Raw genomic sequence first — 24,050 nt, 5'->3', positions numbered from 1 at the left:
TTAGTTTATTGAATCCACCAATGAATATACTATAAATGTTGGTCATAATAAAAAAGCTAGCTAAGAATCTTAGAGGGTGTTTAGTTGGGTGAATTTTGGATTTTGGGCTACTGTAGTACTTTTGTTTTTATTTGGCAGTTAGTGTTTAATCATGGTCTAATTAGGCTCAAAACGTTCGTCTCGCGATTTTCAATCAAACTGTGCAATTAGTTTTTATTTTCGTATACATTTAATGCTCCATGCACGTATCGCAAGATTCGACGTGATAGGTACTGTAACACTTTTTTGAAATTTGGCCTGCTAACTGAACACGGGCTTAGGCAAACCTAAAACATTTTAGATTTGAGAACAAACACGGTCCTCAAAGCACTGACGCGCCTGCAACCGGGGAAACAAAATCAGGTTCGTTTCCCCTAGGCTCGGCTCACAATAGGCACAAGCACATCAAAAACGCATCAGCAAGGCAAGTTGAACCACCGGTCTCCTAGAGATGCCCTGGCGCAGTTCACCCACATGGGCCAGGCAAGTCCTGACAGATAACATGCCCGATATAACTCATGCCGCGTTGATTCTACAACTTTTTATTGTAATAATTGTTAAATTAATCAACTAAATATTTTTAAAAGGACACTGAAACATGAAACCTCAAATCTGACAATTCACCGTATCTGTGCTTTAGGACTCAGGCCTGATGCCTAAAACTGATTTTGTGCTTTATGTGTTGTTGGATATTGATGAGCCCGTGGCTCCTCCAATTATGCCAATATATGTAAAGCTACAAATTTTATAACTACGGAGTTTGATTCATTATTCTTTGATGCGAAGCAAAGCTGTATGAAGGAAGGAGTTCTGGCTTCAAATGGGATGAGGGAGCTTAGAATCATCGGCTCTATAACTTGTTGAGGAAAAAAAAGAAGAAGAAAGAAGAAGAGTAAAATGAAATGGAAAACAAGTTTGCACTTCAGGTTGGCTTAATGCATGTAGAGATCAAAGAGGAGGCGACGAGTTGATGCACAGAACTCATGGTCAACTAATTATTAACAATCGACCCTAAGGTTCATCCTAGTTTAGTAACTTGCGGTCTTGCCTAATGATGCTTATATGATTGCTAATCACTCTAGAAGTCTGAAGTTAGTTTTACTGTTAATTTGCTTAATTTGTACTGTAGTTTAAAGAAGTCAGACATACATACATGTCATTGATTTGGGCTAACAACTACACGAGTTAGCTTTGTCTAAATAGTGGTTAGAAAAATATGCATTTCTAGAAAAGGGAATATATTAATATCTCAGCTTCTGCATCGACTAATGCATATGGTTGTTCATTATTACAAGCGAGAAAAACAAAGTCCAAGACATCTCAAACACGAAGTTTTGAGCCATGAATACAACAAAATTCTCAAAAGGAAAAGACTAAAGAGCAATTATGTTGCTAAATCGCCAGCCGTGTCTAGCAAACACCTCCATCGCGGCCGTCTCAATAGTCCTATAGCCCGCCTTCATGAAATGGCGATCCTCCTCCTTCTGAAGTAAGGTCCAGTACCTGGTCCAATACATTCCCTTGAAGATAACCTGCAAATAAGATGGTGCTATGGCCTTGTCAAACACAACATCATTCCGAGTTAACCAAAGAGCCCAGCAAATGACACTTGCACCCACAAGAATTTGAGACTTTCTTTTCCTATTTAACCCTTCCAACCAACCTGTAAACAAATTGGCCCTGTTCGCTTGGAGGAATCTGGAGGAATCTAGAGGAATTTGTGAGAGAGTGAACAGTATTTTTCATCTGAGAACAGTGTTTTCCGGCTGGTTTTATGACCAGCCGAACGGCGCAATTGTGTACACTAGTTGGGGGTTTCAAGTTAAAGGAAATATGAACAATTCTCCACATAAATTTAGCATAATGACAGTCAAAGAGTAAATGTTATATGGTCTCATTGGTGGAACAGAAACAACACTTCCTATCTCCTTACCACTGTCGCCTAGCTAAATTATCCTTGGTCAAGATTACGCCTTTGTATAAGTACCACATAAAGACTTTAATCTTGAGGGGTAGTTTAAGTTTTCAAATTAAAGTGTTGTAAGGTAAAGCCTGTACACCTAATAATACTCTGTACATGGAATTAACTGAAAACAACCCTTTCTGATGCAGCTCCCACACAAAGCGATCCCTTTGGTTTCTTAAGTGTGCATCTGCAACCATGGCCACTACACTGTGCCATGCTTGCAAATTAACCCCCATCAGAGATGTCCTGAAAGCTACATTTAATGGTGTCGTAGACAGTACCATCCTAACAGATGCACTTTTCTTTCTCATAATGTTATATAGTGACGGGAAGAGCATCTTAAAAGGGTGTGGCGTTATCCACGAATCCTCCCAAAAACACACTTGGGATCCGTCACCTAGATCAAACCTACCCATCGACAGGAACTCACCCTTGACCTTCATAAGGCCAACCCAAAACTGAGATTCCCCAGGCATGTATTGAACCTGAGTCAAAAGTCTTGTCCCTTAAATACTTATTTTTAAGCAACTGTTGCCAGACATCATCACCATTTATCAGTTTGAAAAGCCACTTGCTTAAGAGGCGCTTATTATGGACACCTAGATTTAGGATACCCAATCCTCCTTGGTCTTTTGGTGTACATACTATTTCCTATTTTGTCAATCTATATTTCTTCTTGTGTTCATCGCTTTGCCAAAAGAACCGAGATCTAAAATAATCCAATTTTTTTTCAAAATCCCTCTAGGTATTTCAAAGAAGGACATTATGAACATAGGAAGACTACTCAGAACCGAGTTAATGAGGACAAGCCTCCCACCCACCGAAAGCATATTACTCCTCCAACCACCCAGTCTCTTTTGAAATCTTTCTTCCACATGTTTCCAGTCCTTATTCATTAATTTTCAATGATGCATAGGAATTCCTAGGTATCTAAAAGGGAATGATCCTACATTACATCTAAAAATTTGTGTATATTTAAATTGATTAGCATTAGCTGCTCCATAACAAAATAATTCGCTCTTATGGAAATTGATTTTGAGTCCCGATAATTGCTCAAAGGCACAAAGCAAGAGCTTCATGTTTTTGGCCCTCTCTAAATTATTGTCCATAAAGATAACAGTGTCATCCGCATACTGAAGGACTGAGAGTCCTTCATCAACCAAATGCGGAACCACTCCATCGATTTGTTCGGCCTCTTTTGCTCATGAAATGAGTATAGCCGCATGTCAACCACTATGTTAAATAAGATTGGAGATAACGGGTCCCCTTGCCACACTCCTCTTCTTGTTTGGAAATAATGGCCTAAATTATCATTGACCTTTACTGCAACACTCCCTCTAGACATGACTTTTGAAATCCATTCACACCAAACCGATGAGAATCCTTTCATTCTGAGGACTTGTTGTATAAAAGGCCACTTAAGATTATCATACGCTTTTTCAAAATTTTGCTTTAGGATCACTCCATCTTTCTTTTTCCTATGCAACTCGTGTATTGTTTCATGTAGTATTACAATACCTTCCATTATATATCTTCCCGGAATAAAAGCCGTCTCAGACGTACCTATCAACTTATCTGTCATTTTCAAAATTCTATTATTTAACACCTTCATAAAAACCTTGAACGACACGTTTAAGACACAAATAGGTCTATAATGTTGTATCTGTGGCAGAACCGCCTAATCTAATGCCTCACAGGAGTGCTTGTCTTCTATTAGACACTAAGCACTCGAGGGAGAACACTAAATTACTCGATTCCGTCGGGCACACCCCAGGGGAGAACCGAAAATCCACATTTTTGCCATCAGGATCACAAATGAGAGAATAAAGCTTACAACATTCTTAACCATTTCTTACATCACTTTTAGGACAACATCAGAGTATAATATTTATTTACTATAACAGCGGATTGTAATTATATTATCAGAGTTATGAATAACTTAATGTAACAGCGGAATATAAATATGTTAACAGAGTTATGACAATTTAAGTTAACAGCATAATGTAAACATATGATCCGGATTATAGCAGAAATAAATATCTATTCATGACATGTTGAAGTATTGATATATAACAACTATGACAACAGATTATAAACTTTCATTTATAAAAACATTTGGTGAGAGTTGTAAATAAAAACTATGATCGCAACGTAAAGGAATCCTCGCTGAGCCTACCAGGAGGTATCCATACACAAGGGTCAGCTCTAGCATCCACCCGTCACCTGCAATAGAGGGAAATAAACCATGAATACTCAATTGTACCCAGCAAGACTTGTAACAACCCAAAAATCCATACACTAAAAATACCAACTACAATTTTTTTCTTAAAAACCCCCATGTGATGATGAGTGTCATGTATAGAAACCCAACCTAAGAGATGCATTAGGTCTAACCCAACCTAAGTCAACACTTGAGCATGGCATGTCATTTGTTATCATGTGTACTTAAATGCTGACAAAAGAATCATAACATACAATGTTAACTAAAATGGTGATTTGAATTTTCATCTGTTTTATGAAATGCCTAACAACTCTTTAAAAAAATACACTATAAAGTAATTAATACTCAAACCAGGGAATAAAGGTTTAAAGAGAAAACAAATTCTATTTTTGTATAACAAAACTACCCCTATTTTTGTTATACAAAATAGCTAAATAAATTCCTAATATTTATATAAGTATGTTGTGGGCCTCATATCAAAGACTCCAATGAATATGGTGCACCAATTTGGAATCCAAATTTCAAGATCAAAATTGAATTCAAATAAAACAGAAAAAGAAAAGGGGAAGAAGAAGGCCTCGTAGGCCGACTCGGCCTGCTCGGCTTCATGGCCCAGCCAGCAACCGGCCAGCCCCGCCAGCACACAGCAGCAGGCTGACCCACAAGCTCGCGTCGCCCCAGCAAGCCCGCACGCCGCTCACGCCAACGCGCCTCCCCGCCTTCGCTTGCTGTCACTGCCGCCGGGCCCCACGCGTCAACCGCACGTGTCCATAGTGTCATCTTCCTCCCTCGACCGCTCATGCCGATTCTCTTCTCCGACCGAGCCCCGACAGCACTGGCAGGGGCAGGCCAAGGGGTCATGCCCGGGGCATGGCCCTGTCTCCTTGGTGCCGTGCCCACACAACCACTCGTGGCCGTTGGATGCAAGCTCGCGCCCTGATCACCCTTGATCCCCATTCGCTGATCACCAGCCGTCCACCATTGGAGCTTGGAGCTCCAGCTATAAAAGCCTCAGCTCTGGTTGCCCTAGCGCATTCCCGTGCCTGCCGCCACCTTGCGGCCACCCCCCTGCACACTTGAGCCAAGAGAGAGAGCCAAGAGAGGAAGAAGGAAGGGAGAGGGAGAAAGAAGAAGGAGGCACCGACGAAGCACCTCTGAAGCCGCCGGAGCAAGGATGACGCCACAACGCTGCACGACACTGCATGGCTTTCGGAGCTACACGACCTCGAACCGCCACTGCATCACCACCCTATTGCCTTTGACACCAATGGTGAGCCCCCTCCCGGTCTCTCCCTGCCCGCCGCCGGACTTCACCATGTCGGCCATGGCGCTCCACACCGGGAGCGCATAGGCCAGGGCCATCTCCGGCCTCTGGGAACACACGCACCCACGCGCACACCCGCGACCACACCGTGACCACCCCACCAGAGCCCCATAGTGCACCCGTGCGCCTCGCCGTCGTCACCATGTCGCCGTGGCCGCCGGGGAGCCCCTACCGGCCACCTAGAATCCCGAAGCCCCGCCTTAAGCCCTGGACGCCCCCATCACGTCCCCACGGACCCATAGAAGCTTACACGCCCCACCGGGACGCTTCTCCAAGGCCGTAGCCACCTCACTGATGCCGTTGTCGTGCCCGGAAGACCACCACCATGGCCGGCACACCACGGGACCCCGCACGCCGTGTGAATCCCACCAATGAAGACGCCGAGGCTCGGCGGAGCTTCCACCCGTATCAATTGCGCACTAGCACCGCCACGGAGGCTCACCAGTGAGCTCGCTGCCGGCAAGAGCACAGCCGCAGGAGAAATAGGGGAAACCCCCCTCGCCGGCCACCCGCGCATGCACCCGGTGCACATGGACCGCGCCTGAGAGAAGAAGGGTGGACTCGATCCACCGTAGACCTGTCTATGGTCCATGGACCAGCCCCTCTTGGTCCATCGTGAGCCATGCTCACGCCCATAGCCGAAGACCATAGCCCAATGGGGGCCCAAGGTTGTGACGTGGCTGCATCACAGCCTGCCACGTGTCCGGGTAAGCCCGGCCCAGACCGGCCCAACCCGAGCCCACCAAAGCCCGTTTGAGACCCGGTCCATGTTGACCGTTGACCGATCAACATTGACCGTTGACCTAGCCCCACATGTCAGTAGCACGGACACTCTGGACCCACATATCAGATGCTGATGTCATGCTGACGTCACGCGGGACCCACACGTCAGAAGCCAACAGCTAGGGTGACATCATGCTGACATCACAATGACATCAGCTACTGATGTCAGTAGCCCTGGCCCCACACGTCAGTGACCCTGACCGTTGACCATTGACTCGCCATTGACTGATGTTGACTTTGACCGGACCCACATGTCAGTGACCCAAAAGCCCTAGACACACCTGTCGGAACTGATAACATTGCTGATGTCATGCTGACGTCAGCTAGACCCCACCTGTCAGCTTGGAACCGAGACGCTGACATCATGCTGACGTCAGCATGCCACGTGGACCAGTCACAGCATGACACGTGTCAGCCCAGAATTAATTCTGCCTTTTCTATTTTCAGAAATGATATAAACTTTGGAAATTCATAACTAATTCATATGACCACAGAAAAAATATAAAACCAGGACCAAAATTCATCTAAAATCAATCTCTACGCAATGAACCCATGTTTGAGTGCATTTGGCTCTTTTGAATTTTCATTGCTTCTTTATGCTATTCTATAGACGTCGCTAACGCGACTATAATGCGATCGATGCAGACTCGGAGGAGAACCAGACGGATAAGGATCGTGAGTACCATGAGGAGTACGGAGACGACTACACTAAAGGTGCCACATTCCACCCAATCTCGTAGCACCTATTACGCATGACTAATATAGAACTGCTATTGCTTTACTTTATAGATGTAATCACACTGTGATAGGACCTGCATGGTAGTATGCTTTCTTGATGGCCTTTACCTTGACGCAACCTTACCCCTGCTCACCTTGCTATTAGGCTAGATACATGCTTGCTGCTATATTGCTTAATACTTCTACTACGCTTGTACTACGTTGATGCGTGGTGGAAACTAGTGATAACTGGACTATGGGGAGAGTGCTACGTGTGTGACTTGGGTGCGTGGAGGGTGAGGGTTGAGTCGACCAAGTTGGAGTATACGACGAGCCTAGGGCAAGTCTTGCTATGGGATGCTACCTGGGCACCCCTGGAAATGGATACTTGTGGTGGGTAAGTGGTATACGAGGTGGTCCTGGGTATGAACCTATGATGGGAGGAGCCTAGGATGGAGGTGCTGTGGTGGCACAATAAATGGAAACCCTGATGAAGACATTCTAGCTTGGTCATCCCTAAGGACTTACTAGTACTCAGATTCATCGGGAAGCCTTACGTACCACTCGCCCTATATGGTGCGGGACGGCCGGACTACTTGGTAGGATATTGCCACTACTGCTAGGTTGATAGCGGACAGTGTAAGGAGGTACGGGGCACAGATGATTCCCCCACACCCTTTCGAGACTTCATGGAGACCTTGTGGACCCGGCTCATGACTCACAGTTTCGGCCACCCGACACCAGACATGGGGTGTACCAGGGCTGAATGGTAGAGTGGCATTATCCTAGGCTAGCAAGTGGCCGGAATCAGCCCAGTTGACGACGGTCAGCGAAGAAGGCAGATCTTGTGGTTATGTAAAACCTCTGCAGAGTGTATGGTTGATCGATCGATACATGTGCTGACTTGTCGGCTATGGACCTTTCTTGGGTTTCGCTTAAACTAGATAGTGAGATGAGTCCTTCTCTTCTTCCCCCATGAGAGAGTGTCAGTCATAGCCAGGGGCTACAGGCCTTGAGACAGTGTCGAGAGGGAGTTGGCCTATCGACTGAGCGATGGTATGATTATGGTATGATGATGGTGTGGTGATGGAGGTATATCGATCCTAGGATCAAAACCTGGCTCTAGCATGGAAATGGGGTGGAATGTGTGTGGTAATGGTGTTAAAAACTGGACAAACTACTATTATATACTTGATATGCTAATGTATAGGAAACCCCAGCCTTATAGGTTCCTTTTTTCTTATATCCAACTTGCATCCAATTTCTACAAAGCAATGCTCATAGGGTTGGGAGTGGCTAGTACAAATCATACTGATAAATTTTGGCACACAGGTTCTGTTGAGGAGTATAGCTCCGAGGAGTTTGACGGTTGAGGGGTTCGTGCCTACGCTCGAGTTCGGCGATCTTATCTTCAAGCTATTCTGAATGAATGCTACTTTTGATTCCGCCAATGCGGCGATATAATAATTTATGTAATTTCATACTATTTGTACTCTGATATTATCATTGTATGGATGTGATATTCGATTGGAATTTTGGGTAATATGATCTACAATGGTCTTATTACACTTTGACACTGTGGATTTCCCTTCATGGAAATCGGGGTCGTTTCAGCTGGTATCAGAGCCATACTTGACCATAGGACGAAACCCTTAGGAATGGATGATAGAATGGGACGTGAACAACCCTTCTTTCAGTTATATACTGACCCTACATTTACTTTTATGCAAGGCTTATCTATTAATGACCTACTGACACATGTTCCTTAAAACATGCAGATGGCAACGAACGTCGACTGGCCGCCTCTAGGACCGCTACCTCTAGACCACGCCAAGCTTACCTTCGACCTACGTGAGCTCGGGGGTTTTGCACAGACCCTCTACTAAGTTCTCATCACGTTAGGTGTCCCCGATGAGCTTGTCAAGGTCACCTGCACCGGGAAGCCAGCTCAGGAAGGAGGAATCGAAGGACCGATTGTCGACTAAGTTGAGTTCCTAGCTAGCACTACCTTACCTTCTGTCCCAGCTTTCATCGAGTTGACGATAGAGGCCATAGTCGAGGAGGGACTGCGAGCTATCTCACACAAGGCACTTCATAGAGTGATGAGAGACCACTACGAGCACCTGAAGACGATAGAGTTCCATCTACTTCCCCAGGCCCTCGACCTCAGCCTTACCCCAGTGAGCAGAGTTTCGTAGCCGACAGAGTTATCCTTGTCGAGGAGGACAGATGCCTTTGTGTCTCAGCTATCCACCTACTAGAGCAGGACAGGTACGTGACCTAGCTAGAGTAGAGGAGACGTCAGGACCAGGCCCTTCTGTGGGAGTACTAGGAGTGAGACTCGTAGGGAGCACAGGGGCAGGCTAGTCTACTTGAGACAGTTGCCAAGCTATAGGATGAGCTCAATCGTCGTGAAGGAGTCCACAAAGCCGAGGTCGCTGACCTACAGGACAAAGCAGTCGACCTGGGCAATAGGAACTGCTACCTCGACAGTAAGGTCTTGGAGTTGCAGAGAGAGTTGGACGACAAGAAGGCCGAGTTCAACCGCAGAGGAGACAGAGAGAGATCCAAGGGGATTAATATGCTGAAGATCCAATCTCAGAACAAGACCATGACTCAAGAGCTAGAGGAGTTCAGGAAGAAGGATATTCACAACCAGGGTCACCTGATCGAGGCACTCAGGCAGACCGAGTACCTATAGGACAAGTGTGAGAGGATATGGCAGGCTTGGCAGAAGTCTGACAGGAAGCGCCTCAGGGAGATGAAGGGTATGTGGGATCAGCTACCCAAGGAGATTCGCAGCAAGACAAAGCCTAGGATAGAGGAGTTTGAGTTAGCCCTAACTCACCTCAACCTAGACGCCTACCCTACCCTACCTAGAGCCAAGCCTACTAAGGAGCTCGCCGAGGCCCTGAAGTACGTGTCCCGACTTCACAAGTCTGATGAGGAGATTGAGATCGAGAATAGTTGTATCCCAGCTACGGTGTACGAGTTAGAGTAGAATGACCCTGCATGGTCATGAGTCATGTCAGTAGCTTCCGTAAGTTGTACCCCATGATGTACCCCTTATGAGATGTATTATACATTGTGCATAGTACGATTCTCGCACGTCTTCAAGTGTAACTACTGGAGATGATGCTATGTAATAAAACCCATGTAATGAATGTTTTGGATCTTATTGCATCTTTATAAATCTTATTGCTTCTTTGTAATGAGTGTTGGATAGTATAAATGTTTTTCTTTAAATCATCAAAATCATGTAATCATATTGAAATATAAGCACTTATGGCACAAGCACTAAAATTCTCTATGATCCGCGTTGCAGATGCCGAACTACCGATCTAACCGCCTAATGAACCATGGACATGCGCCCACCCTTGAACTAGCAAAACCAAATGGGGGGTGTGGTGGCAACAACCATGGCCGTGGTCATGGCTGTGGACATGGAGGGATACCCTTCCACTTGGAGAATACCCCGCCGCCTGAGGAGATTATTCCACCACCACCTCCACCAAACCTGGCAGAAGTGATGGCACAACAGACCTAGCTTCTTGCAGCTCTTGTTGAAGGGGCAAACCATCGCTAGAGAGGTCAACAAAATGACTTCCAAAGGGAGCTGGAGGGATTCCTGAAGCTAAGGCCACCTACCTATGATGGCACTGACCCTGACCTGCTTGTAGCCGATGACTGGCTTAAGGAGATGGAGAAGAAGCTTGACCTCACTACTTTCACCGACGATGAGTGTGTTGGAGTAGCCGCACACTAGCTCACAGGTGCAGCACGCGCCTAGTGGGATAGTTTCAGTGATTCCCATGAGGACCCTACCAACATCTTGTGGGATGACTTCGCTGAAGCATTCACTTAGTATCACATTCCCAAGGGTGTCATGGAGGCCAAAGCTGAGGAGTTCCGCAACATCAAGATGGGAAAAGACAGGGTGACTGAGTACACTACTCGTTTCACCAACTTTCTATGCTATGCACCTTCCTATGTTGTGAACTCTGAGAAGGAGAAGCTGTACTATTACCGCAAGGGACTTAACCCGCACATCAAGCTAAAGTTTGGCGATATTGAGAGTAACACGTTGCGTGCTCTGGTGGATCACTGCATCCAGATCAAGAAAGATCGTGCTAAAGCTAGAGAAGAGTATAGGGAGAGGAAGTGTAAGCCTGAGGAGTCCTTCCATGGACGTGATCGCAAGAGGTTCCATAGAGATGCACCATCTAGGGAACGCTCTCACCACAACAGGGATGACAACCCTGGATCAAGTAGGGGTAGTGGAGGCTACACCGCCAAATACTCTCGCCCTGCTCAGGATCATTCCACCCAGGACCATTATGCTCAGGACCACAACACTCAGGACCGCTTCAACCGTCCCCGCTCAGCGAATGAATGCCCAGCATAGAACCGCTCCGCACTAAGCACTGGAAACTGGAAGGCACCCACGCCAACCCCTACAGGCGGTACGCCTTTCACCTGCTTTACTTGTGGCCAACCAGGTCACAAGGCCGCTGAGTGCCCTCAGAACTCGGCTGCTCAGAAGTCTTAGTTCAAGGGATCTGCTACCCGAGGATGTCTCAACCATCTAGATGCCGAGGAAGCACAGGCTGCCCCTGACATGGTGTATAGTATGTTTATAGTTAATGGCAATACTGCATTAGTTCTATTTGACTTAGGAGCAACTTGTTCTTACATATCATCCAAATTTGCACGATAACATAACCTACCTGTAACCCCACATGAAAAGCCTATCATCACCAGTTCACCTTTAGGAGACCTAAAATGTACCCACATCTGTAAGGGAGTGAGTCTTACCATTGAGGGTCTTATCTTTAAAGCCAACCTAACCCTGCTACCTTCCACAAACCTAGATGTCATCTTAGGTATGGATTGGTTAACCATTCACCGAGGTATCATATCATGCTCACCTAGATATGTCCAAGCGACCCACCCATCAGGCCAAGTCATTAGATGTGAACCCCAGTCTAGAAAGTCCACCTCTATCTTATGTGCCCTTAAAGCCAGTTCAGAATCACAGAAAGAGGAGAAGATAGTTCATGATGTGCCTGTGGTCAGAGACTATCCCGATGTATTCCCTGAAGAATTATCGGGTATACCACCAGACCGTGATGTAGAGTTCATCATTGATCTCTTACCGGGAACAGGACCCATTGCCAAGAGACCCTATCGCATGTCAGTTGATGATCTGGCTAAGCTCAAGAAATAGCTTGATGAGCTCATCTCAAAGGGATATATCAGACCCAGTGCTTCACCCTAGGGATCCCCTGTTCTGTTTGTTAAGAAGAAGGATGGCTCAATGAGAATGTGCATTGATTACCAGAACTTGAACGCAGTCACCATCAAGAACAAGTACCCCCTACCAAGGATTGATGATCTGCTTGATCAGCTTCGAGGTGCTAAGTATTTCTCTAAGATTGACCTTAGATCTGGTTATCATCAGATAAAGATTCGAGAGAGTGACATTCTGAAGACAGCTTTCGTGACTAGGTATGGGCGGTTTGAGTTCACTGTGGTGTCCTTCGGACTCATGAATGCTCCTGCATACTTCATGAACATGACAAATAAGGTTTTCATGGATGAACTGGATAAGTTCGTGGTAGTATTCATTGATGACATCCTTGTCTATTTATCCACCACTGAAGAACACGAACATCATCTGAGAATGGTGCTTGAGAAACTGGCCCAACATCAGCTCTACATATAGTTCAGCAAGTGCGAGTTTTGGCTACAGAAAGTTGCCTTCCTAGGCCATGTGCTATTAGCTGAAGGTGTCACAGTTGACTCGGCCAAAATTGAAGCTGTGAAAGAGTGGGATCAACCACGTAATATGACAGAAGTCAGAAGTTTCTTGGGATTGACTAGATATTATCGTCGATTCATTGAGAACTTCTCCAAGATAGCCCGTCTAATGACAAACCTTCTGAAGAAGACTAAGGAATTTGAATGGACACCCGAGTGCGAACAAAGCTTTCAGAAATTGAAACAGAAGCTTACCACAACTCCTGTGCTAGCATTGCCTGATATCAGTAAAGATTTCGTGGTCTATTGTGATGCATCCCATCAAGGACTTGGTTGTGTACTGATGCAAGATGGAAGAGTGATAGCATATGCGTCTCGACAGTTGAAAGAATACGAGAACCGTTACCTAACCCATGATCTCGAGTTAGTAGCAGTTGTGCATGCCTTAAAGATCTGGAGACACTACTTGATAGGCAACAAGTGTGACATCTACACCGATCACAAGAGCTTGAAGTACTTTTTCACTCAAGAAGATTTGAATATGAGGCAACACTGATGGCTAGAATTGATCAAGGACTATGACCTAGAAATTCACTATCATCTGGGAAAAGCTAATATAGTCGTAGATGCTCTCAGTCGCAAGAGTTCCTGTCACACTTTGATCACTGAATCTATACCACCTGAGCTCAAGGAAGAGATTGATGATTTCCAACTAGAGATACTACCGCATGGCTTGTTGAATGAGCTCCACATACAGTATGATCTCATAGATCATATCCATCAAGCTTAGAAAAGTTGTGAAGAGATCGAATATCTCCGTGGTCTGATAAAACTAGGCTACAAGACCAACCACCAAGAAGATGAACAAGGAACCATCTGGTTCAAGAACAGAATCTATGTTCCATCTGACCCAGTACTATGAGAGGAAATTCTGTTAGAAGCTCACGAATCCAAGTACTGTATTCACCCTAGAGGTTCAAAGATGTACCAAGACTTGAAAAAACACTTCTGGTGGAAGGGCATGAAGACAGACATTGTAGGACATGTGGCACGTTGTGACACCTGTAATAGAGTCAAGGCTAAACATCAAAGGCCTGTAGGTTTGCTAAAGCCTCTTAATGTTCCCGAGTGGAAATAGGAGAGTATATCCATGGATTTCATAGTTGGATTGCCCCGTTCACAGAGAGGCAATGATTCCATCTAGGTAATTGTTGATCACTTGACCAAGATTGCTCACTTTGTACCAGTTAAGACCAAGACCAATGCCAAAAAAATAGCAGATCTATATGTTGAGCATATTCTTAGACTGCATGGAGCTCCCTCTAGTATTGTATCTGATCGTGGTCCTCAGTTCGTGTCCCGATTCTAAGAAGCTCTGCATAAGTCCATTGGAACCAAACTTGATTTTAGTACCGCTTATCACCCACAGACAGATGGACAGACAGAGCAAGTAAACTAGATCTTAGAAGACATGCTTCGTGCTAGTGTACTGAATTATGGCTCTGATTGAGAGAAATGCCTACCCTATGCAGAGTTCTCTTACAACAACAGCTACCAAGCCAGTATTAAGATATCACCATTTGAAGCTCTGTATGGCAGACCATGTAAGACACCTCTGATGTGGTCCCAACCAGGAGAAAGATCGTTCTTTGACTCCGCTAAAATTCAAGATGCCAAAGAAGGAGTTGCTCAAGTGAAGGAGAATTTGAGGATTGCTCAAAGTCGATATAAGAGCTATGCTGACAAAAGAAGAAGAGAACTGGAGTTCAATGTGGGAGATTTTGTCTATCTCAAGGTATCCCCGCTACGTGGAACTATCAGATTCCATGTGAAGGGAAAGCTTGCCCCTAGATTTGTTGGCCCATACAAGATTTGCAAGAGGATTGGGAAGCTCGCCTACAAACTTGAGCTACCCGAGGAATTGATGGGTGTACATCCCGTATTCCATGTCTCACAGCTACGTAAGTGTTTGAGAGTGCTCGATGAAGTAGTTTCAACTGATACACTTGACATACAAGATACACTTGAGTATAAAGAACATCCTATCAGAATTCTAGGCAGAGATACCAAAGAGACCCGAAGCAAGACTATTCCTATGTGCAAGATCCAATGGAGCAATCACATGGAGAGAGAGGCAACATGGGAGAAAGAGTCTGACCTCCGGCTATAATATCCTTACCTCTTCGAATAGTATGTTACGCTTTAATCTCGGGGATGAGATTCTGTTAAGGGGGTAGGACTGTAACAACCCAAAAATCCATACACTAAAAATACCAACTACAAAATTTTTCTTAAAAACCCCCATGTGATGATGAGTGTCATGTATAGAAACCCAACCTAAGAGATGCATTAGGTCTAACCCAACCTAAGTCAACACTTGAGCATGGCATGTCATTTGTTATCATGTTTACTTAAATGCTGACAAAAGAATCATAACATACAATGTTAACTAAAATGGTGATTTGAATTTCCATCTGTTTTATGAAATGCCTAACAACTCCTTTAAAGAAATACACCATAAACTAATTAATACTCAAACCGGGGAATAAAGATTTAAAGAGAAAACAAATTCTATTTTTGTATAACAAAACAACCCCTATTTTTGTTATACAAAATAGCTAAATAAATTCCTAATATTTATATAAGTATGTTGTGGGCCTCATATCAAAGACTCCAATGAATATGGTGCACCAATTTGGAATCCAAATTTCAAGATCAAAATTGAATTCAAATAAAACAAAAAAAGAAAAGGGGAAGAAGAAGGCCTCGCAGGCCGGCTCGGCCTGCTCGGCTTCACGGCCACGCCCGCAACCGGCCAGCCCTGCTAGCGCGCAGCAGCAGGCCGGCCCATGAGCTCGCACTGGCCTAGCAAGCCCGCACGCTCCTCACGCCAACGTGCCTCCCCGCCTTTGCTTGCTATCACTACCACCGAGCCCCACGCGTCCACAGTGTCGTCTTCCTCCCCTGACCGCTCACGCCGATTCCCTTCTCCGACCGAGCCCCAACAGCACTGGCAGGGGTGGGCCAGGGGGTCATGCTCGAGGCATGGCCCTATCTCCTTGGCGCCGCACCCACGCAACCACTCATGGCCGTTGGATGCAAGCTCGCACCCCGATCACCCTTGATCCCCATCCGCCGATCACCAACCGTCCGCCATTGGAGCTTGGAGCTTCGGCTATAAAAGCCTCGGCTCCGGTTGCCCTAGCACATTCCCGTGCCCACCGCCACCTTGCGGCCACCCCCTGCACACCCGAGCCAAGAGAGAGAGAGCCAAGAGAGGAAGAAGGAAGGGAGAGGGAGAAAGAAGAAGGAGGCGCCGACGAAGCACCTCCGAAGCCGCCAGAGCAAGGACGACGCCACGACGCTGCACGGCACTGCATAGCTTTCAGAGCTACATGGCCTCGAACCACCACTGCATCACCACCCTATCGCCTTCGACACCAATGGTGAGCCCCCTCCTGGTCTCTCCCTGCCCACCGCCAGACTTCACCGTGTCGGCCATGGCGCTCCACACCGGGAGCGCATAGGCCAGGGCCATCTCCGACCTCTGGGAACACATGCACCCATGCGCACACCCATGACCATGCCGTGACCACCCTACCAGAGCCCCATAGTGCACCCATGCGCCTCGCCGTCATCACCATGTCGCCTTGGCCCCCGGGGAGCCCCTACCAGCCACCTGGAAACTCGAAGCCCCGCCTTGAGCCCTGGACGCCCCCACCGCGTCCCCACAGACCCGTAGAAGCTTACACGCCCCACCGAGATGCTTCTCTGAGGCCGTAGCCACATCACCAACGCCGTCGTCGTGCCCGGAAGACCACCGCCGTGGCTGGCACACCACGGGACCCCGCACGCTGTGTGAATCCCACCAATGAAGACGCCGAGGCTCGGCGGAGCTTCCACCCATATCAATTGCGCACTAGCACCGCCATGGAGGCTCACTAGCGAGCTCACTGCCGGCAAGAGCATAGCCGCAGGAGAAATAGGGGAAAACCCCCCTCGCCGGCCACCTGCGCATGCACCCGGTGCACATGGACCGCGCTTGAGAGAAGAAGGGTGGACTCTATCCACCGTAGACCTATCTGTGGTCCATGGACCAGTGCCTCTTGGTCCACCGTGAGCCATGCTCACGCCCATAGCCGAAGACCACAGCCTAGTGGGGGCCCAAGGTTGTGACGTGGCTGCGTCACAGCCTGCCACGTGTCTGGGTCAACTCGGCCCAGACCGGCCCAACCCGAGCCCACCAAAGCCCGTTTGAGACCCGGCCCATGTTGACCGTTGACCGGTCAATGTTGACCATTGACCTGGCCCCACATGTCAGTAGCACGGACACTCTGGACCCACATGTTAGATGCTGACATCATGCTGACATCACGCGGGACCCACACGTCAGAAGCCAACACGGCTAGGGTGACGTCATGATGACATCAGCAGCCCTAGCCCCACACATCAGTGACCCTAACCGTTGACCGTAGACCATTGACCATTGACTTGTCGTTGACTTTGACCGGACCCACATGTCAGTGACCCAAGAGCCCTGGACCCACCTGTCGGAACTGATAACGTTGCTGACGTCAAGTTGACGTCAGCTAAACCCCACCTGTCAGCTTGGAACTGAGACGCTGACGTCATGCTGACATCAGCTTGCCACATGGACCAGTCACAGCGTGACACGTGTCAGCCCAGAATTAATTCTGCCTTTTCTATTTTCATAAATGATATAAACTTCAGAAATTCATAACTAATTCATATGACCTCAGAAAAATATGAAACTAGGACCAAAATTCATCTAAAATCAATCTCTACGCAATGAACCCATGTTTGAGTGCATTTGGCTCTTTTGAATTTTCATTGCTTCTTTGTGCTATTCTATAGACGTCGCTAACGCGACTATAATGCGATCGATGCAGACTCGGAGGAGAACCAGATGGACGAGGATCGTGAGTACCGTGAGGAGTACGGAGACGACTACACTGAAGGTGCCACATCCCACCCAATCTCGTAGCACCTATTACGCATCGCTAATATAGAACTGTTATTGCTTTACTTTATAGATGTAATCACACTTTGATAGGACCTGCATGGTAGTATGCTTTCTTGATGGCCTTTACCTTGACGCAACCTTACCCCTACTCACCCTGCTATTAGGCTAGACACACGCTTGCTGCTATATTGCTTAAGACTTCTACTACGCTTGTACTACGTTGATGCGTGGTGGAAACTAGTGATAACTGGACTATGGGGAGAGTGCTGCGTGTGTGACTTGGGTGCATGGAAGGTGAGGGTTGAGTCGACCAAGTTGGAGTATATGACGAGCCTGGGGCAAGTCTTGCCATGGGGTGCTACCTAGGCACCCCTGAAAATGGATACTTGTGGTGGGTAAGTGGTATACGAGGTGGTCCTAGGTATGAACTTATGATGGGAGGAGCCTGGGATGGAGGTGCTATGGTGGCACGATAAATGGAAACCCTGATGAAGACATTCTGGCTTGGTCATCCCTAAGGACTTACTAGTACTCAGATTCACCGGGAAGCCTTACGTACCACTCGCCATATATGGTGCGGGATGGCTGGACTACTTGGTAGGATATTGCCACTACTGCTAGGTTGATAGCGGATAGTGTAAGGAGGTATGGGGCGCAGAGGATTTCCCCCACACCCTTCCGAGACTTCATGGAGACCTTGTGGACCTGGCTCATGACTCACAGTTTCAGCCACCCCAGACCAGACATGGGGTGTACCAGGGCTGAATGGTAGAGTGGCATTATCCTAGGCTAGCAAGCGGTCGGAATCAGCCCAGTTGACGACGATCAGCGAAGAAGGCAGATCTTGTGGTTATGTAAAACCTCTGCAGAGTGTATGGTTGATCGATCGATACATGTGTCGACTTATCGGCTATGGACCTTTCCTGGGTTTCGCTTAAACTAGATAGTGAGATGAGTCCTTCTCTTCTTCCCCTATGAGAGAGTGTCGATCGTAGCCAGGGGCTACGGGCCTTGAGACAGTGTCGAGAGGGAGTTGGCCTGTCGACTAAGCGGTGGTATGGTTATGGTATGATGATGGTGTGGTGATGGAGGTATATCGATCCTAGGATCGAAACCTGGCTCTGGCATGGAAATGGGGTGGAATGTGTGTGGTAATGGTGTTAAAAACTGGACAAACTACTATTATATACTTGATATGCTAATGCATAGGAAACCCTAGCCTTATAGATTCCTTTTTGCTTATATCCAACTTGCATCCAATTTCTACAAAGCAATGCTCATAGGGTTGGGAGTGGCTAGTACAAATCGTACTGATAAATTTTGGCACACAGGTTCTGCTGAGGAGTATAGCTCCAAAGAGTTTGATGGTTGAGGGGTTCGTGCCTACGCTCGAGTTCGGCGATCTTATCTTCAAGCTGTTCTAAATGAATGCTACTTTTGATTCCTCCAATGCGGTGATGTAATAATTTATGTAATTCTGCACTATTTGTACTCTGATATTATCGTTGTATGGATGTGATATTCGACTGGAATTTTGGGTAATATGATCTACAACGGTCTTATTACACTTCGACGCTGTGGATTTCCCTTCACGGAAATCAGGGTTGTTTCAAGACTTACCCGATAGGAGGAAAGAAAAGACTCCAAGGATATGCAAGGCTGTCTGGCTTGTGGGTTTATTGCATTTGCAGGAAGATTACTAAGCGTGCGTCCTTATATTCGATTTTTATTAATAGCCGCATTGGTTCATTAACTAACCATTCTATGTAATCACCTGTGCTACATTCAAGCAGGTGGTAAGCAATCAGATTTCCTTTTTCCATCTTCCATCTTTCATCTTTCATCTTTCAGTTCTTACTACGATGCTAAACCGTAGATAAGCCATATCGGATCTCCTGGCAATTCACGAATCAATGCCCCCAGCTGGGTACCCCGAAAACACATGCCCCGCTTTACCCTAGGCACAAGCAGGACCAACCCATCACTCTCCTATCCCGGATGTCCAGGTCCCCATCCAAACTGGGACTCCAAGCCCCCGCCCCTGAGTCCCGGACTCACTGCGGTGCAAGGACCTCCTCTACCAAAACAAAACTCTAACAGTCGGTCCGGAAAGAGCCAGATCCATGACAAGAGAGCAACAAGTCTTCCAAGCGCCCATACACAAGTATATGCTTGGGATAATAAGTCTGTGACCTGCCTAGAGTCTTATGCAACGATCAGTCCTTAACCGACCAGACAGGGAAAGCAGTGTAACCAAGCTATGCCCCGTGTCCACGGCGACACAACCTCTTACACCCACCAATACCCAAAGCATATCCCTGCCCAGTCACCATTTTCCTTTCCACCATTTCATATATTCCAAGTGATAATCATATAGTAACATATTTCCTATATCTCGCAAGTGACAGGCAATCACTTGACTTCTATCGGAGTCCTGTAGCATAGCATCCTACACGATCCTGTCATACTAGTAGGACTCATAGGATAAAGATATATATGCAAGTGGGTTTCATTCAACTCCTTAAAAACTTAATGCACAATTATAATTTAAACTGCATAAAAGTAGGGGTTATGCATCGGGGCTTGCCTGGGTAAGATATATATTAAAAAGTTAGTATATGCATCTTCAGATCATCCACCATCAGCTGAATAGCAAGCCTATTGCATCATCTCCTGGAGAGAATACCATTACACCATCTTCGGATTCCCAATTATCCTTCAATTGATCCATTGATCCATCATTGTACCTATATGATATGCATTGATGCAAATGCATAGATGTAAATAATCAACGACAGCCGAAATGCTAAGAAACCCGATCACGTCTCACAAGCTAACGATATAGTTCTAACGCGCTAGTCTGCGTATCCACGTTGTCGAATACGGCGTTACTTCCCAACTAAAGTTTTAGTTATCCAAACCAAATGTGTTTCTATATTTCATTTACTTGATTTACTATATTCGAAATAGGACATCATTGTCTATCTAGCAACTAATTATTCTGGAGCTACAAAAATTACAGTGAGCAACTAATAATGTTAGTAATTTACTATAAAATTTTTAGAGTCACTACCATCACCAATTTATCACAGAAATTCCTACAAGTTCTCATTTTAACACTATTAAGCATGTTAAAATAATTAGAGAAATTCTAAAAACATACCGAACTTATGTGAACAAAATACACTATTAGGTAGATCATGATTTTATGAACTCAACAAAATTGGTTTGGCATTTTTATAATTTTTCTACATTTTATTATCAATTTCGAAGTATTCAGACGCTTGCTGGAATTAACAAAACACCGAAAAGAAGGAAACATGTCCTTGGGCTCAAAGTAGCCCAGAGCTAGAGGTGGAGTGGCGAAAGAGCAGCCGGTACTGCACACGGGAAGTGGAGAGTAGGGAGAGGAAGAGCAGCGCGAGGCGGAGCAGCGCTACAGCACGAGCATGGCGTGCGTCGACGACTGGCCATGGCGGCGCTGTGGAGGAGCGAGGTGAGGCAGAAACAGCGCTGGAGGAGGAGCATCATGGGGCCATCGGTCCGCGCGAGGAATGGTGCGCGGCCATGACCAAGCACGGGCGCGCAGTGGGACTACAGAAGGGGCAACGTCGGGGAGAAGCCGTGGTGCCGAGCGGGGAAAGGAGATGCAACGCGGTGATGCGGTGGTGCGGCGTGCCAGCAAGGGCATGGACGCCGGATGCGGCACGACAGCGAGGGCTTGCGCGCACACAGGTGGAGGCAAGGCGCTGCTGGCGCGACAGCAAGGACACGGCCATGGCAGGGCGCTCGCACGAGGCAGCAGCAGCGAGAGGAGTGGCATGTCGGACCCGGCCTAGAGAAGGAGTGGGAGCAGAGGAGAGACTGCTTCTACGAACTGGCAGTGGAGAGTGGGGTGGGCAAGTCGAGCAGCGGCCTGGCGTCCTCAAAAAGTAGAAAGAGCAGAGGGTAGGAGGCAGTAGCGTGTGCGACCTAGCACAACGTGGCCGAAACGACATCTACGTGCCCATAGAACATGAAGGGACACAGCGTGGCATGGATAAAACCACGTACAATGATGGCAGTAGCGAGGACGAGAGTGGGCCAACGAGGAAGCAACCTGAGAGAGTAAAAAGACAGACAGAGACAGGCCACATCAGGGAAGCAGAGGCAGCACCTGTCGAAGGCAGTCCACGGCAACAGAGACAACACAGGGTAGACAGAGAGAGAGAGAGTGAGGTGGAGAAAAAACAAGACGATGACATTTACACGGCTCGTCCATCTCTGGCCGCGAACAGTGTCGAGCAGAGCAGGCAACAGCACGTTCAATCATCAACGGAGCTCATTTCTGGCACTTTGCTTTTCATACTTAATCTAACAGAACAAACCGTTTGCTATTTATTTGTCAGGATTATCGTTCAACATTCCAAAATATTTTTATGCACTGAAATTTAACCTGGACATTTATTTGAGTCTGCGAAACTACGTCACATAGGATTTGATTATCGCCTCAAGTACGTTTTAAATTAAAACCCGAGAAAAACTCGATTCGAAAATTTTTCTTAGGCGTAAATTGTGGTGCTAAACGAGATCATAACACCAGGGGTGTTACAGTATCCTAGTTGCATCCGCGATCTTCGGTAATAGTGTAATAACCCCAAAATTTAAACTATGAATATGTGTCTCCCCATATAGAATTCATAAAAGAGGCTCATCAAATCTTGCTTGACAACATCCCAAAAGAATTAGTAAAATTCTACAGGAAAGCCATCCGGACCCGGTGCCTTATTATGTTCCATATCAAAGATTGCCATTTTGACCTCCTCCTCACTGAATGGAGCCACCAATACTTCATTCTCCTCCTCCAACACTTGAGGTATATCATGCCTCAGAGTCTCGCCCAATGAGAAAGAATTCTGTAAATGAGGTCCAAACAATTTTTTGTAGTAATCGGTTATATAATCTTTCAATTTCGCATCCCCAACAATAATTCCTTCTTGTTCTAGTTGTGTGATTTTTGTTTTTCTATGTCTCCCATTTGCCAACATATGAAAATACTTAGTATTATCATCTCCCTGCAACAACTTTGTTGCTTTTGATCATTGGAGCCAATAAATCTCCTCCTCTCTTAGCAACTTAGTTAATTGCCCTTTAAGATGATATCTAAGCTCTACCTCCAGAGATGATAGCAAAGTTGTTTCTTCCTTTCTGTCGAGGATGTCTATTTTATCCATCAGGTCTAGTTTATGTTTCTTGTTTTGGGAGACTAAATTTCGAGCCCAACCTCTAAGAAAATGTCGCAGCTTCCTTATCTTAGACTGCCACCATTTCAAGGGTGTTCTACCCCTATTCTCAGACTCCCACACCTCTTTTACCAAATCAAAAAAATCATCCCTTGTTAGCCACCCTAGCTGAAATTTAAAATTCCTAGCGTTGCCTCTGTGAGGTGGTTCCCCTTCATCAAGTAAGAGTGGTGTGTGATCAGAGATTTCTCAAGTGAGCCTGGACGGTCGCCAACGGAATTTTATTCCCATTCGGTTGTCACCAAAATATGATTTAACTTCTCATAGGTTGGAATTTCAGCATAATTAGCCCAAGTGAACTTTGTACCCGTTATTTCTTGTTTCCTTAGATTCAGAGTTTCGATAATGGCATTAAAGAGAAGTGGCCATTTATTATTATACCTTGAATTTTTTTTTCCGACGGGTTCCTAATTATATTGAAATCCCCCTACTATAAAAGGTAGATCCCCGCAGCTAGTGCAAGCACATACTAACTCTGATAAAAAGTTCTCTTTGTGCTCTTCCTGTGCTGCGCCATAGACAGACAAAAGGGCCCATTGAAAACCATCTACCTTATTTCTTAAGACAAATTTTATGTAGTAATCCCCATCAATAATATTTTTTACTTCGAAGCTTTCTCGATTTATCCCCATTAGCACCCCCAGACATACCCCGGGGACATCGCCAATGCCAAACAAAATCAGCCCCCGCATAGAAATTTTTCAGACACTGAGTTGAGAACTATTTCTGTTGGTTTCTAATAAAACTATAAAATCAAGTCTCTTATCTTCGGCCATATCATGTAAAAAGATATGTTTAGCCAGGTCACGTAGACCTCTGCAATTCCAGAAGATCCCTTTCATTGGAACAATTTTTTTTTGTAGACGCCTTCCTATTAAGGAGTTTCTTAAACTTTTTATTTTTTGCCACCTTGATGGGTATGTCAACAAGTACTCCATCAACGCCCACATTACTATCGTCCATCACCTCTTCTG

This window comes from Miscanthus floridulus, chromosome 10, assembly GCF_019320115.1.
Source record: "Miscanthus floridulus cultivar M001 chromosome 10, ASM1932011v1, whole genome shotgun sequence".
Lineage (NCBI taxonomy): Eukaryota > Viridiplantae > Streptophyta > Magnoliopsida > Poales > Poaceae > Miscanthus > Miscanthus floridulus.
The sequence above is the reverse complement of the archived record's forward strand: the minus strand, read 5'-3'. Positions refer to the sequence as shown.